General features: G+C 54.9%; 1 protein-coding gene across 6 annotated transcripts in view; it reads left to right on the top strand.

Annotated features, from left to right (window-relative positions):
- LOC123774404 (mucin-2) overlaps positions 1–14,254 on the top strand; it is a 163,116-nt gene that overhangs the window by 9,027 nt on the left and 139,835 nt on the right. The gene's annotated exons all lie outside the window — the stretch shown is intronic.

The following is a 14,254-nucleotide window of genomic DNA, read 5'->3' as shown; positions in this document are numbered from 1 at the left end:
TGGTGTGTTAACAGAGGGATTACCTCACCTGGTGTGTTAACAGAGGGATTACCTCACCTGGTGTGTTAACAGAGGATTACCTCACCTGGTGTGTTAACAGAGGATTACCTCACCTAGTGTGTTAACAGAGGGATTACCTCACCTGGTGTGTTAACAGAGGGATTACCTCACCTGGTGTGTTAACAGAGGGATTACCTCACCTGGTGTGTTAACAGAGGATTACCTCACCTGGTGTGTTAACAGAGGATTACCTCACCTGGTGTGTTAACGGAGGATTACCTCACCTAGTGTGTTAACGGAGGATTACCTCACCTAGTGTGTTAACGGAGGATTACCTCACCTGGTGTGTTAACGGAGGATTACCTCACCTGGTGTGTTAACGGAGGATTACCTCACCTAGTGTGTTAACGGAGGATTACCTCACCTGGTGTGTTAACGGAGGATTACTTCACCTGGTGTGTTAACGGAGGATTACCTCACCTAGTGTGTTAACGGAGGATTACCTCACCTAGTGTGTTAACGGAGGATTACCTCACCTAGTGTGTTAACGGAGGATTACCTCACCTGGTGTGTTAACGGAGGATTACTTCACCTGGTGTGTTAACGGAGGATTACCTCACCTAGTGTGTTAACGGAGGATTACCTCACCTAGTGTGTTAACGGAGGATTACCTCACCTAGTGTGTTAACAGAGGGATTACCTCACCTAGTGTGTTAACGGAGGATTACCTCACCTGGTGTGTTAACGGAGGATTACTTCACCTGGTGTGTTAACGGAGGATTACCTCACCTAGTGTGTTAACGGAGGATTACCTCACCTTGCTTTTACACATGTGCTACACACTCTGATCCTGCCACACCTGTGTCTCCAGCTTCCACACCTGTCCTACACACACTGGTCCTGCCACACCTGTGTCTCCAGCTTCCACACCTGTCCTACACACACTGGTCCTGCCACACCTGTGTCTCCAGCTTCCACACCTGTCCTCTGATCATGCCTCCGTGTCCAATGCACATTTCCCCGTTAATATCAAGTATTCTATCGTATCTTCCTTTATGTAATAGTGACTAGGACATGATTCGGTAATTAATATCGTGTATCTGTTATCCTGCATGCTGGGAATCACACAGCTGTGTTGATATCATATTTTTGTACCCAGATATCTGAACATTTTTACAGCAAGGGAAAGAGGGTTACATGAAGACTGAAATGGGTTACAGAACTAGCTATGTTCTGTAACCCATCTATTGAACCTTGGAGGAGGCCGCGGGGCATAGATACAAGCCTAAGTTAGTTATTCAGACAGGTACACAGGCTTCTTGTCCCCGGGAAAAACGGAATTGTTATATAATGTTAAAGCGATTCGGTTTTGCTGCATGGTAATTTGACTGTTATGTATTCTATCGCTAAGGGTTATGTTTGTGTGTCATTAGGTTAGGTTAGGTTATACCTAGTTAGGCTAGGCTGTTATGCCCAGTTAGGCTAGCTGTTATACCCAGTTAGGCTAGGTTGTTATGCCCAGTTAGGCTAGGCGGTTATACCCAGTTAGTCTAGGTTGTTATACCCAGTTAGGCTAGGCTGTTATGCCCAGTTAGGCTAGGGTGTTATGCCCAGTTAGGCTAGCTGTTATACCCAGTTAGGCTAGGTTGTTATGCCCAGTTAGGCTAGGCGGTTATACCCAGTTAGTCTAGGTTGTTATACCCAGTTAGGCTAGGCTGTTATGCCCAGTTAGGCTAGGGTGTTATGCCCAGTTAGGCTAGGGTGTTATGCCCAGTTAGGCTAGGGTGTTATGCCCAGTTAGGCTAGGCTGTTATACCCAGTTAGGCTAGGCTGTTATACCCAGTTAGGCTAGGCTGTTATGCCCAGTTAGGCTAGGCTGTTATGCCCAGTTAGGCTAGGCTGTTATACCCAGTTAGGCTAGGGTGTTATGCCCAGTTAGGCTAGCTGTTATGCCCAGTTAGGATAAGCTGTTATACCCAGTTAGGCTAGGCTGTTATGCCCAGTTAGGCTAGGCTGTTATACCCAGTTAGGCTAGGGTGTTATGCCCAGTTAGGCTAGCTGTTATACCCAGTTAGGCTAGGTTGTTATGCCCAGTTAGGCTAGCTGTTATGCCCAGTTAGGCTAGCTGTTATACCCAGTTAGGCTAGGGTGTTATGCCCAGTTAGGCTAGGCTGTTATGCCCAGTTAGGCTAGGGTGTTATGCCCAGTTAGGCTAGGGTGTTATGCCCAGTTAGGCTAGGGTGTTATGCCCAGTTAGGCTAGGGTGTTATGCCCAGTTAGGCTAGGGTGTTATGCCCAGTTAGGCTAGGGTGTTATGCCCAGTTAGGCTAGGGTGTTATGCCCAGTTAGGCTAGGGTGTTATGCCCAGTTAGGCTAGGGTGTTATGCCCAGTTAGGCTAGGTTGTTATGCCCAGTTAGGCTAGGTTGTTATGCCCAGTTAGGCTAGGTTGTTATGCCCAGTTAGGCTAGGTTGTTATGCCCAGTTAGGCTAGGGTGTTATGCCCAGTTAGGCTAGGCTGTTATGCCCAGTTAGGCTAGGGTGTTATGCCCAGTTAGGCTAGGCTGTTATACCCAGTTAGGCTAGGTTGTTATGCCCAGTTAGGCTAGGGTGTTATGCCCAGTTAGGCTAGGCTGTTATGCCCAGTTAGGCTAGCTGTTATACCCAGTTAGGCTAGGTTGTTATGCCCAGTTAGGCTAGGGTGTTATGCCCAGTTAGGCTAGGCTGTTATGCCCAGTTAGGCTAGCTGTTATACCCAGTTAGGCTAGGTTGTTATGCCCAGTTAGGCTAGGGTGTTATGCCCAGTTAGGCTAGGCTGTTATGCCCAGTTAGGATAGGCTGTTATACCCAGTTAGGCTAGGCTGTTATGCCCAGTTAGGCTAGGCTGTTATACCCAGTTAGGCTAGGGTGTTATGCCCAGTTAGGCTAGCTGTTATGCCCAGTTAGGATAGGCTGTTATACCCAGTTAGGCTAGCTGTTATGCCCAGTTAGGCTAGCTGTTATACCCAGTTAGGCTAGGTTGTTATGCCCAGTTAGGCTAGCTGTTATGCCCAGTTAGGCTAGCTGTTATACCCAGTTAGGCTAGGGTGTTATGCCCAGTTAGGCTAGGCTGTTATGCCCAGTTAGGCTAGGCTGTTATGCCCAGTTAGGCTAGGTTGTTATGCCCAGTTAGGCTAGGGTGTTATGCCCAGTTAGGCTAGGGTGTTATGCCCAGTTAGGCTAGGGTGTTATGCCCAGTTAGGCTAGGGTGTTATGCCCAGTTAGGCTAGGGTGTTATACCCAGTTAGGCTAGGGTGTTATACCCAGTTAGGCTAGGGTGTTATACCCAGTTAGGCTAGGGTGTTATACCCAGTTAGGCTAGGGTGTTATGCCCAGTTAGGCTAGGGTGTTATACCCAGTTAGGATAGGCTGTTATACCCAGTTAGGATAGGCTGTTATACCCAGTTAGGATAGGCTGTTATACCCAGTTAGGCTAGGGTGTTATACCCAGTTAGGCTAGGGTGTTATACCCAGTTAGGCTAGGCTGTTATACCCAGTTAGGCTAGGGTGTTATACCCAGTTAGGCTAGGGTGTTATACCCAGTTAGGCTAGGGTGTTATACCCAGTTAGGCTAGGGTGTTATACCCAGTTAGGCTAGGGTGTTATGCCCAGTTAGGCTAGGGTGTTATACCCAGTTAGGATAGGCTGTTATACCCAGTTAGGATAGGCTGTTATACCCAGTTAGGATAGGCTGTTATGCCCAGTTAGGCTAGGCTGTTATACCCAGTTAGGCTAGGGTGTTATACCCAGTTAGGCTAGGGTGTTATACCCAGTTAGGCTAGGTTGTTATACCCAGTTAGGATAGGCTGTTATGCCCAGTTAGGCTAGGCTGTTATACCCAGTTAGGCTAGGCTGTTATGCCCAGTTAGGCTAGGCTGTTATGCCCAGTTAGGCTAGGCTAGGTACGTGGACATTGATCAGCCAGTAATGAGGACAGTTGAAAGATTTTTAATGTTTACCAAACTATATAAGGAATCAGAGCGTGATTGAGGCGAACCTATAATCTAAACTGATTTGTATAACAGTTACTCATGTGTGCGTCACGGCTAGTATAATCCACTGTTCACTGGAGTGTTAGTTAAACTGATGACTGTTTACTGGAGTGTTAGTTATACTGATGACTGTTCACTGGAGTGTTAGTTAAACTGATGACTGTTCACTGGAGTGTTAGTTATACTGATGACTGTTTACTGGAGTGTTAGTTAAACTGATGACTGTTCACTGGAGTGTTAGTTATACTGATGACTGTTCACTGGAGTGTTAGTTATACTGATGACTGTTTACTGGAGTGTTAGTTATACTGATGACTGTTCACTGGAGTGTTAGTTATACTGATGACTGTTCACTGGAGTGTTAGTTATACTGATGACTGTTTACTGGAGTGTTAGTTATACTGATGACTGTTTACTGGAGTGTTAGTTATACTGATGACTGTTCACTGGAGTGTTAGTTATACTGATGACTGTTTACTGGAGTGTTAGTTATACTGATGACTGTTCACTGGAGTGTTAGTTATACTGATGACTGTTTACTGGAGTGTTAGTTATACTGATGACTGTTCACTGGAGTGTTAGTTATACTGATGACTGTTTACTGGAGTGTTAGTTAAACTGATGACTGTTCACTGGAGTGTTAGTTATACTGATGACTGTTCACTGGAGTGTTAGTTATACTGATGACTGTTTACTGGAGTGTTAGTTATACTGATGACTGTTCACTGGAGTGTTAGTTATACTGATGACTGTTCACTGGAGTGTTAGTTATACTGATGACTGTTTACTGGAGTGTTAGTTATACTGATGACTGTTCACTGGAGTGTTAGTTATACTGATGACTGTTCACTGGAGTGTTAGTTATACTGATGACTGTTTACTGGAGTGTTAGTTAAACTGATGACTGGGGAAACTTATTGGTGAAAAGTTACAAAATATTTGCATTTTCTTACGGTTGGTGTCAAGCATAAGAGTAGCCTAGTGGCAGTCAGTGTGGGCTGTGTCACATAGGTACCTGGGAGTTAGACAGCTGCCACTAGATGTTTCAGACGGCCAGCGTCCACGTTTGAGAAGCGCGTAGCGAGGACCCTTTATATTGAGACATTTACATTAAGACATTACGTAAAGCTGTGACGGGCAGTGTTGTAGAGGAGTGAGGCGGGATTACCAGGGGAAAGCGGCAAGCCATTACGACTATATAGCACTGGGAAGGGGTCAGGATAAGGATTTGGGATGGGACGGGGGGAAGGAATGGTGCCCTAACCACTTGTGGACGGTCGGGGGATAGAACACCGACCTGCATGAAGCGAAACCGTCGCTCTACCGTCCAGCCCAAGTGTAACGCCGGGAGAGTGCACCCATGACTCACCATGGGAACGTCCTGGTAAGATCAGCCTGTAATCTCAGATTCAGGTAGAGTTATCTTGAGGTTATCTTGAGATGATTTCGGGGCTTTAGTGTCCCCGCGGCCCGGTCCTCGACCAGGCCTCCACCCCCAGGAAGCAGCCCGTGACAGCTGATTAACTCCCAGGTACCTATGTGGTTGGGCAGAGAGACTGCGACTGGGTGTAATAGGTTTGTGAGAAAGTTAACATGTGAGCACAAGACGATGCCGTAAGAGCGGTTGATCCAAGATGACATGTGAGGCATTACACAACCCGTGATGGGCACCATACCCAGTAACATGCCCCTCAAGTGTTACGTTACTCCTGCCCACGGGCACGTTGATGAGACGTCACTCCTGCCTTGCCAGCTGGGATATATATAACGTCTGCGTTGTGAGACGTAATCCGCGGGCAGCGCCTCAGGTGGTACGAACCCCCCGCTGTCTCCCGCCAGGACGGCCGGCGCCCACGCCTGCCGGAAGCCACCAGCAACAGCAGCAGCAGCAGCAGCAGCAGCAGCTCGGGAAAGCTGCAGCGTAGCTCGGGGAGTCGATCAAGGGGGTGCAAGTTTAGATTCTTGTAGCGCCTGTCGCACCCCTGTCGCACCCCTGCAGGGGATTCTGTACCCTGCTACACCCCTTACACTGGCTTCTGTAACCTGCCACACCCTTGCTGTAGCGTCTGCACCCTGCCACACCCTTGCTGTAACGCCTGCACCCTGCCACACCCTGCTTGTACCCTGCGTGCCATCACCTTGTTGCAAGGCGCTTCGCCCCCTGGACAAATGGATGTGCCCTGGCGAGGTACATCTTCACCGTAGCCAAGATGAGGCACATCTTCACCGTAGCCAAGGTGAGGCACATCTTCTACACATCCCAACACCGTCACCCCCACACCAACTTTGTCATAGTTGAGATATCGTAAAATATATAGTGGCATTTTTTGTGTATTAACTTAGTTGAATTGGTACTTAGAGAAGGTTAGGAAAGATGTCTTTGGTGTTTGTTATTAGGAGAGTATTAGAAGTTGTGTGTGTGGGTGTGTGTGTGTGTGTGTGTGTGTGGTGTGGGTGTGTGTGTGTGGGTGTGTGTGTGGGTGTGTGTGTGTGTGGGTGGGTGTGTGTGTGTAGGTGTGTGTGTAGGAGAGAGGTAGAGACACACACACACACACAAACACACCCTTGCCCCGCCCATACCCTGGTAACCCCTCACTGCTACTTATTTTCCTGCTGGTGGTGGTAGAGTAATTACGGTGATGGCACGGTATGGTGGCGCAGCTCACGGTAGCAGCGGGGGGTTACAGTGTGTGTGGGAGACGGCGGTGGAGCCAGCTTGGAAAGTATTAGTGGCGGCGGAGGTGGTTTGGGCTGCACGGCGTGGACACGGAGCTAAGATCGTCACCACCCTCGCACGCACACACGCACACACACGCACACGGACCCCCGGCGACTAGCGCTCTCTATGCCAATAGCCGCCACAATTCACGACTTTCGTGTGGAATTACTACGGTGATTTTGATGGTAGTTAAGCGGGAGATGAACGATGGTAGAGGGAGGAGTAGGGGCATGCGGCGGCGTGGGTATGGTACCCACGGTGATAAGGGTATGAGTGGAGGGTAAAGTGGAGGGTATGTGTGTAAGGAGCACACACACCCTGGGAGCAGACGGCGGCCCCTTCGCCTCGACCACCACTAACCGCTGTGTGAGGGGCGGCATCTTGTGCACGGGTCACCCGGGCCCCCTCCTGCTCCTGCTGCCCTCCACACACACACACACCCTCCTGCTGCTGCTGCTGCCCTCCACACACACCCTTCTGCTGCTGCTGCCCTCCACACACACCCTCCTGCTCCTGCTGCTGCTGCCCTCCACACACACACCCTCCTGCTCCTGCTGCTGCCCTCCACACACACACCCTCCTGCTCCTGCTGCTGCCCTCCACACACACACCCTCCTGCTCCTGCTGCTGCCCTCCACACACACACCCTCCTGCTCCTGCCCTCCACACACACACCCTCCTGCTGCCCTCCACACACACACCCTCCTGCTCCTGCTGCTGCTGCCCTCCACACACACACCCTCCTGCTCCTGCCCTCCACACACACACACCCTCCTGCTGCTGCTGCTGCTGCCCTCCACACACACCCTTCTGCTGCCCGCCACACACACCCTTCTGCTGCTGCTGCCCTCCACACACACCCTCCTCCTGCTGCTGCTGCTGCCCTCCACACACACACCCTCCTGCTGCTGCTGCTGCCCTCCACACACACCCTTCTGCTGCTGCTGCCCTCCACACACACACCCTCCTGCTCCTGCTGCTGCCCACCACACACACCCTTCTGCTGCTGCTGCTGCCCTCCACACACACCCTTCTGCTGCTGCTGCTGCCCTCCACACACACACCCTCCTGCTGCTGCTGCTGCCCTCCACACACACCCTTCTGCTGCTGCTGCCCTCCACACACACACCCTCCTGCTCCTGCTGCTGCCCTCCACACACACCCTCCTGCTGCTGCTGCTGCCCTCCACACACACCCTCCTGCTGCTGCTGCCCTCCACACACACCCTCCTGCTGCTGCTGCCCTCCACACACACCCTCCTGCTGCTGTAGCTGTCCTCCACACACACCCTCCTGCTGCTGCTGCCCTCCACACACACCCTCCTGCTGCTGCTGCCCTCCACACACACCCTCCTGCTGCTGCTGCTGCCCTCCACACACACCCTCCTGCTGCTGTAGCTGTCCTCCACACACACCCTCCTGCTGCTGCTGCCCTCCACACACACACACCCTCCTGCTGCTGCTGCCCTCCACACACACCCTCCTGCTGCTGCTGCCCTCCACACACACACCCTCCTGCTGCTGCTGCCCTCCACACACACACACCCTCCTGCTGCTGCTGCTGCCCTCCACACACACCCTCCTGCTGCTGCTGCCCTCCACACACACACACCCTCCTGCTGCTGCTGCTGCCCTCCACACACACCCTCCTGCTGCTGCTGCCCTCCACACACACCCTCCTGCTGCTGCTGCCCTCCACACACACACACCCTCCTGCTGCTGCTGCTGCCCTCCACACACACCCTCCTGCTGCTGCTGCCCTCCACACACACACACCCTCCTGCTGCTGCTGCTGCTGCCCTCCACACACACCCTCCTGCTGCTGCTGCCCTCCACACACACACACCCTCCTGCTGCTGCTGCTGCCCTCCACACACACACCCTTCTGCTGCCCTCCACACACACCCTTCTGCTGCCCTCCACACACACCCTCCTGCTGCTGCTGCCCTCCACACACACACCCTCCTGCTGCTGCTGCCCTCCACACACACACCCTCCTGCTGCTGCTGCTGCCCTCCACACACACACCCTCCTGCTGCTGCTGCTGCCCTCCACACACACACCCTCCTGCTGCTGCTGCTGCCCTCCACACACACACCCTCCTGCTGCTGCTGCCCTCCACACACACCCTTCTGCTGCCCTCCACACACACACCTTCCTGCTGCTGCCCTCCACACATACACCCTCCTGCTGCTGCTGCCCTCCACACACACCCTTCTGCTGCCCTCCACACACACACACCCTCCTGCTGCTGCTGCTGCCCTCCACACACACCCTCCTGCTGCTGCTGCCCTCCACACACACACCCTCCTGCTGCTGCTGCTGCTGCCCTCCACACACACCCTCCTGCTGCTGCTGCCCTCCACACACACACCCTCCTGCTGCTGCTGCTGCCCTCCACACACACCCTCCTGCTGCTGCTGCTGCCCTCCACACACACACCCTCCTGCTGCTGCTGCTGCCCTCCACACACACACCCTGCTGCCGTCCGCGTGAAGCTACACACCTGCTGCTGCCGTCCACGTGTAGCTGCACACCTGCTGCTGCCGTCCGCGTGTAACAACACATCTGCTGCCGTCCGCATGTAACAACACATCTGCTGCTGCCGTCCGCGTGTAGCTACACATCTGCTGCTGCCATCCGCGTGTAGCTACACACCTACTGCTGCCGTCAGCGTGTAGCTACACACCTGCTGCTGCCGTCCGCGTGTAGCTACACACCTGCTGCTGCCGTCCGCGTGTAGCTACACACCTGCTGCTGCCGTCCGCGTGTAGCTACACACCTGCTGCTGCCGTCCGCGTGTAGTTACACACCTGCCGTACCTCCATCACCTCCAATCATATCTAACAATGAATCACTAAATACGCAGGTGATAACGGCAGATCTGGGGCCAGATTCACGAAGCAGTTACGCAAGCACTTACGAACCTGGGGCCAGATTCACGAAGTAGTTACGCAAGCACTTACGAACCTGGGACCAGATTCACGAAGCAGTTACGCAAGCACTTACGAACCTGGGGCCAGATTCACGAAGTAGTTACGCAAGCACTTACGAACCTGGGACCAGATTCACGAAGTAGTTACGCAAGCACTTACGAACCTGGGGCCAGATTCACGAAGCAGTTACGCAAGCACTTACAAGCCTGGGGCCAGATTCACGAAGCAGTTACGCAAGTACTTACGAACCTGGGGCCAGATTCACGAAGCAGTTACGCGTGTACATTTTTCCTCAATCTTTGACGGCTTTGGTTACATTTATTAAACAGTTTACAAGCATGAAAACTTGCCAATCAACTGTTGTTATTGTTATAAACAGCCTCCTGGTGCTTCCGAGCTCATTAACTGTTTAATAATTGTAAACAAAGCCGCCAAAGATTGAGAAGTGGAGCTTCAAATCCCATCTATAACCCTAAGATGTCCCCAGAGGCCAAATTTCCTTGTCCCCCATATGTGTGGGTGTCGAGATGTAGCTCTCGGCCCCCATTCCGTTATCAGATCCTCTCTAATCAGATTAACACGCCGCAGCTCTTCTCGGAGCGAAGGTTTCAGTTGTCTATCGGGTTGCTGTGCCTCTCTTAGACGGATTAGACGGCTTGTGGGTTTGAGCCCATACCTCCTGTCTGTACTACCGCGTCTGTGCCTGTGGATATGTGGATAAAGTGCCTCTATGCCTTCTTCCTAGCTGCCGCTATACACCCTTCGTAGCTGCCGCTATACAGCCTTCCTAGCTGCCGCTATACACCCTTCGTAGCTGCCGCTATACAGCCTTCCTAGCTGCCGCTATACACCCTTCGTAGCTGCCGCTATACAGCCTTCGTAGCTGCCGCTATACAGCCTTCGTAGCTGCCGCTATACAGCCTTCCTAGCTGCCGCTATACAGCCTTCCTAGCTGCCGCTATACAGCCTTCGTAGCTGCCGCTATACAGCCTTCGTAGCTGCCGCTATACAGCCTTCGTAGCTGCCGCTATACAGCCTTCCTAGCTGCCGCTATACAGCCTTCCTAGCTGCCGCTATACATCCTTCGTAGCTGCCGCTATACACCCTTCGTAGCTGCCGCTATACACCCTTCGTAGCTGCCGCTATACACCCTTCGTAGCTGCCGCTATACACCCTTCCTAGCTGCCGCTATACAGCCTTCCTAGCTGCCGCTATACACCCTTCCTAGCTGCCGCTATACACCCTTCCTAGCTGCCGCTATACACCCTTCCTAGCTGCCGCTATACACCCTTCCTAGCTGCCGCTATACACCCTTCCTAGCTGCCGCTATACACCCTTCCTAGCTGCCGCTATACACCCTTCGTAGCTGCCGCTATACAGCCTTCCTAGCTGCCGCTATACACCCTTCGTAGCTGCCGCTATACACCCTTCGTAGCTGCCGCTATACACCCTTCGTAGCTGCCGCTATACAGCCTTCCTAGCTGCCGCTATACACCCTTCGTAGCTGCCGCTATACAGCGTTCCTAGCTGCCGCTATACACCCTTCGTAGCTGCCGCTATACACCCTTCGTAGCTGCCGCTATACACCCTTCGTAGCTGCCGCTATACACCCTTCGTAGCTGCCGCTATACAGCGTTTCTAGCTGCCGCTATACAGCCTTCCTAGCTGCCGCTATACAGCGTTCTACCAGCATACACTTCCGGCCTGGCAGAAAAGCTATACCCCTCCCTTCCTCTCCCACGAGCACCGCCTGCCTATCCCCTCTCTATCCCCTCCCTATCCCCTCTCTATCCCCTCCCTATCCCCTCCCTATGCCCCATACTACCCACTTTGCCAGCGCCGACATCCCCCCCCCCAATCGTCGCCCCCCCCGCTCCGGGCGGTGGCCGCCCCCCGCCGCCCACAAGGACTCGAGCCATGAAGTATCTGGTGACTGGGTCTACCCCCGAGGCCACTGTGGTCCAGTCCCCGAGGCCACTGTGGTCCAGTCCCCGAGGCCACTGTGGTCCAGCCCCCGAGGCCACTGTGGTCCAGCCCCCGAGGCCACTGTGGTCCAGTCCCCGAGGCCACTGTGGTCCAGCCCCCGAGGCCACTGTGGTCCAGTCCCCGAGGCCACTGTGGTCCAGTCCCCGAGGCCACTGTGGTCCAGCCCCCGAGGCCACTGTGGTCCAGTCCCCGAGGCCACTGTGGTCCAGTCCCCGAGGCCACTGTGGTCCAGCCCCCGAGGCCACTGTGGTCCAGTCCCCGAGGCCACTGTGGTCCAGTCCCCGAGGACACTGTGGTCCAGTCCCCGAGGACACTGTGGTCCAGCCCCCGAGGCCACTGTGGTCCAGTCCCCGAGGCCACTGTGGTCCAGTCCCCGAGGACACTGTGGTCCAGTCCCCGAGGCCACTGTGGTCCAGTCCCCGAGGACACTGTGGTCCAGCCCCCGAGGCCACTGTGGTCCAGTCCCCGAGGCCACTGTGGTCCAGTCCCCGAGGCCACTGTGGTCCAGTCCCCGAGGACACTGTGGTCCAGTCCCCGAGGCCACTGTGGTCCAGTCCCCGAGGACACTGTGGTCCAGTCCCCGAGGCCACTGTGGTCCAGTCCCCGAGGACACTGTGGTCCAGTCCCCGAGGCCACTGTGGTCCAGTCCCCGAGGCCACTGTGGTCCAGTCCCCGAGGCCACTGTGGTCCAGCCCCCGAGGCCACTGTGGTCCAGTCCCCGAGGCCACTGTGGTCCAGCCCCCGAGGCCACTGTGGTCCAGTCCCCGAGGACACTGTGGTCCAGTCCCCGAGGCCACTGTGGTCCAGTCCCCGAGGACACTGTGGTCCAGTCCCCGAGGCCACTGTGGTCCAGTCCCCGAGGCCACTGTGGTCCAGTCCCCGAGGACACTGTGGTCCAGTCCCCGAGGACACTGTGGTCCAGCCCCCGAGGCCACTGTGGTCCAGTCCCCGAGGACACTGTGGTCCAGTCCCCGAGGACACTGTGGTCCAGTCCCCGAGGCCACTGTGGTCCAGTCCCCGAGGACACTGTGGTCCAGTCCCCGAGGACACTGTGGTCCAGCCCCCGAGGACACTGTGGTCCAGTCCCCGAGGCCACTGTGGTCCAATCCCCGAGGCCACTGTGGTCCAGTCCCCGAGGACACTGTGGTCCAGCCCCCGAGGCCACTGTGGTCCAGTCCCCGAGGACACTGTGGTCCAGTCCCCGAGGCCACTGTGGTCCAGCCCCCGAGGACACTGTGGTCCAGCCCCCGAGGCCACTGTGGTCCAGTCCCCGAGGACACTGTGGTCCAGCCCCCGAGGACACTGTGGTCCAGTCCCCGAGGCCACTGTGGTCCAGCCCCCGAGGACATTGTGGTCCAGTCCCCGAGGCCACTGTGGTCCAGTCCCCGAGGCCACTGTGGTCCAGTCCCCGAGGCCACTGTGGTCCAGTCCCCGAGGCCACTGTGGTCCAGTCCCCGAGGACACTGTGGTCCAGTCCCCGAGGCCACTGTGGTCCAGCCCCCGAGGACATTGTGGTCCAGCCCCCGAGGCCACTGTGGTCCAGTCCCCGAGGCCACTGTGGTCCAGTCCCCGAGGACACTGTGGTCCAGTCCCCGAGGACACTGTGGTCCAGCCCCCGAGGACACTGTGGTCCAGTCCCCGAGGACACTGTGGTCCAGTCCCCGAGGACACTGTGGTCCAGTCCCCGAGGACACTGTGGTCCAGTCCCCGAGGACACTGTGGTCCAGCCCCCGAGGACACTGTGGTCCAGTCCCCGAGGCCACTGTGGTCCAGTCCCCGAGGCCACTGTGGTCCAGCCCCCGAGGCCACTGTGGTCCAGTCCCCGAGGCCACTGTGGTCCAGTCCCCGAGGCCACTGTAGTCCAGTCCCCGAGGCCACTGTGGTCCAGCCCCCGAGGCCACTGTGGTCCAGCCCCCGAGGCCACTGGTCCAGTCCCCGAGGCCACTGTGGTCCAGCCCCCGAGGCCACTGTGGTCCAGTCCCCGAGGCCACTGTGGTCCAGCCCCCGAGGCCACTGTGGTCCAGTCCCCGAGGACACTGTGGTCCAGTCCCCGAGGCCACTCTGGCACCAGTCTGACAGAGATCTTGAATTTCGAATCGAGGAGACATGTTTGCGGTATAAAAGATTGTCATGGGAATATCTAAGGTTGTTAAACACCTTCAGTATTCATCAAGGTAATATAAGTGGAGGGAGGGAATTATCAAGGGGAAAGCACCAAGCCATTACGACTATATAGCCCTTGGAAGGGGTCAGGATAAGGACTTGGGATGGGACGGGGGGAAAGGAATGGTGCCCAACCACTTGTGGACCGTCGGGGATTGAACGTCTTGTAGTGTGTATTTAAAAAAGAAATGTGCATTGTATTCTCCTAAAGTTCCCTATCTAGTTCGTTCCACTAATGATTTGAGAGGTTCATTTCAGACATCTGACGAATTTCCTCTAAATCACTCTGTTTAGATTTAGTTTAGATTTAGGAAAGACCTGGGTAAATACTGGTTTGGTAACAGGGTTGTTGATTTGTGGAACCAATTACCGCGTAACGTGGTGGATGTGGGGTCCCTCGATTGTTTCAAGCGCGGGTTGGA

The sequence above is a fragment of the Procambarus clarkii genome, chromosome 61, assembly GCF_040958095.1.
Source record: "Procambarus clarkii isolate CNS0578487 chromosome 61, FALCON_Pclarkii_2.0, whole genome shotgun sequence".
Classification (NCBI taxonomy): domain Eukaryota; kingdom Metazoa; phylum Arthropoda; class Malacostraca; order Decapoda; family Cambaridae; genus Procambarus; species Procambarus clarkii.
The sequence above is the reverse complement of the archived record's forward strand: the minus strand, read 5'-3'. Positions and strand labels throughout refer to the sequence as shown.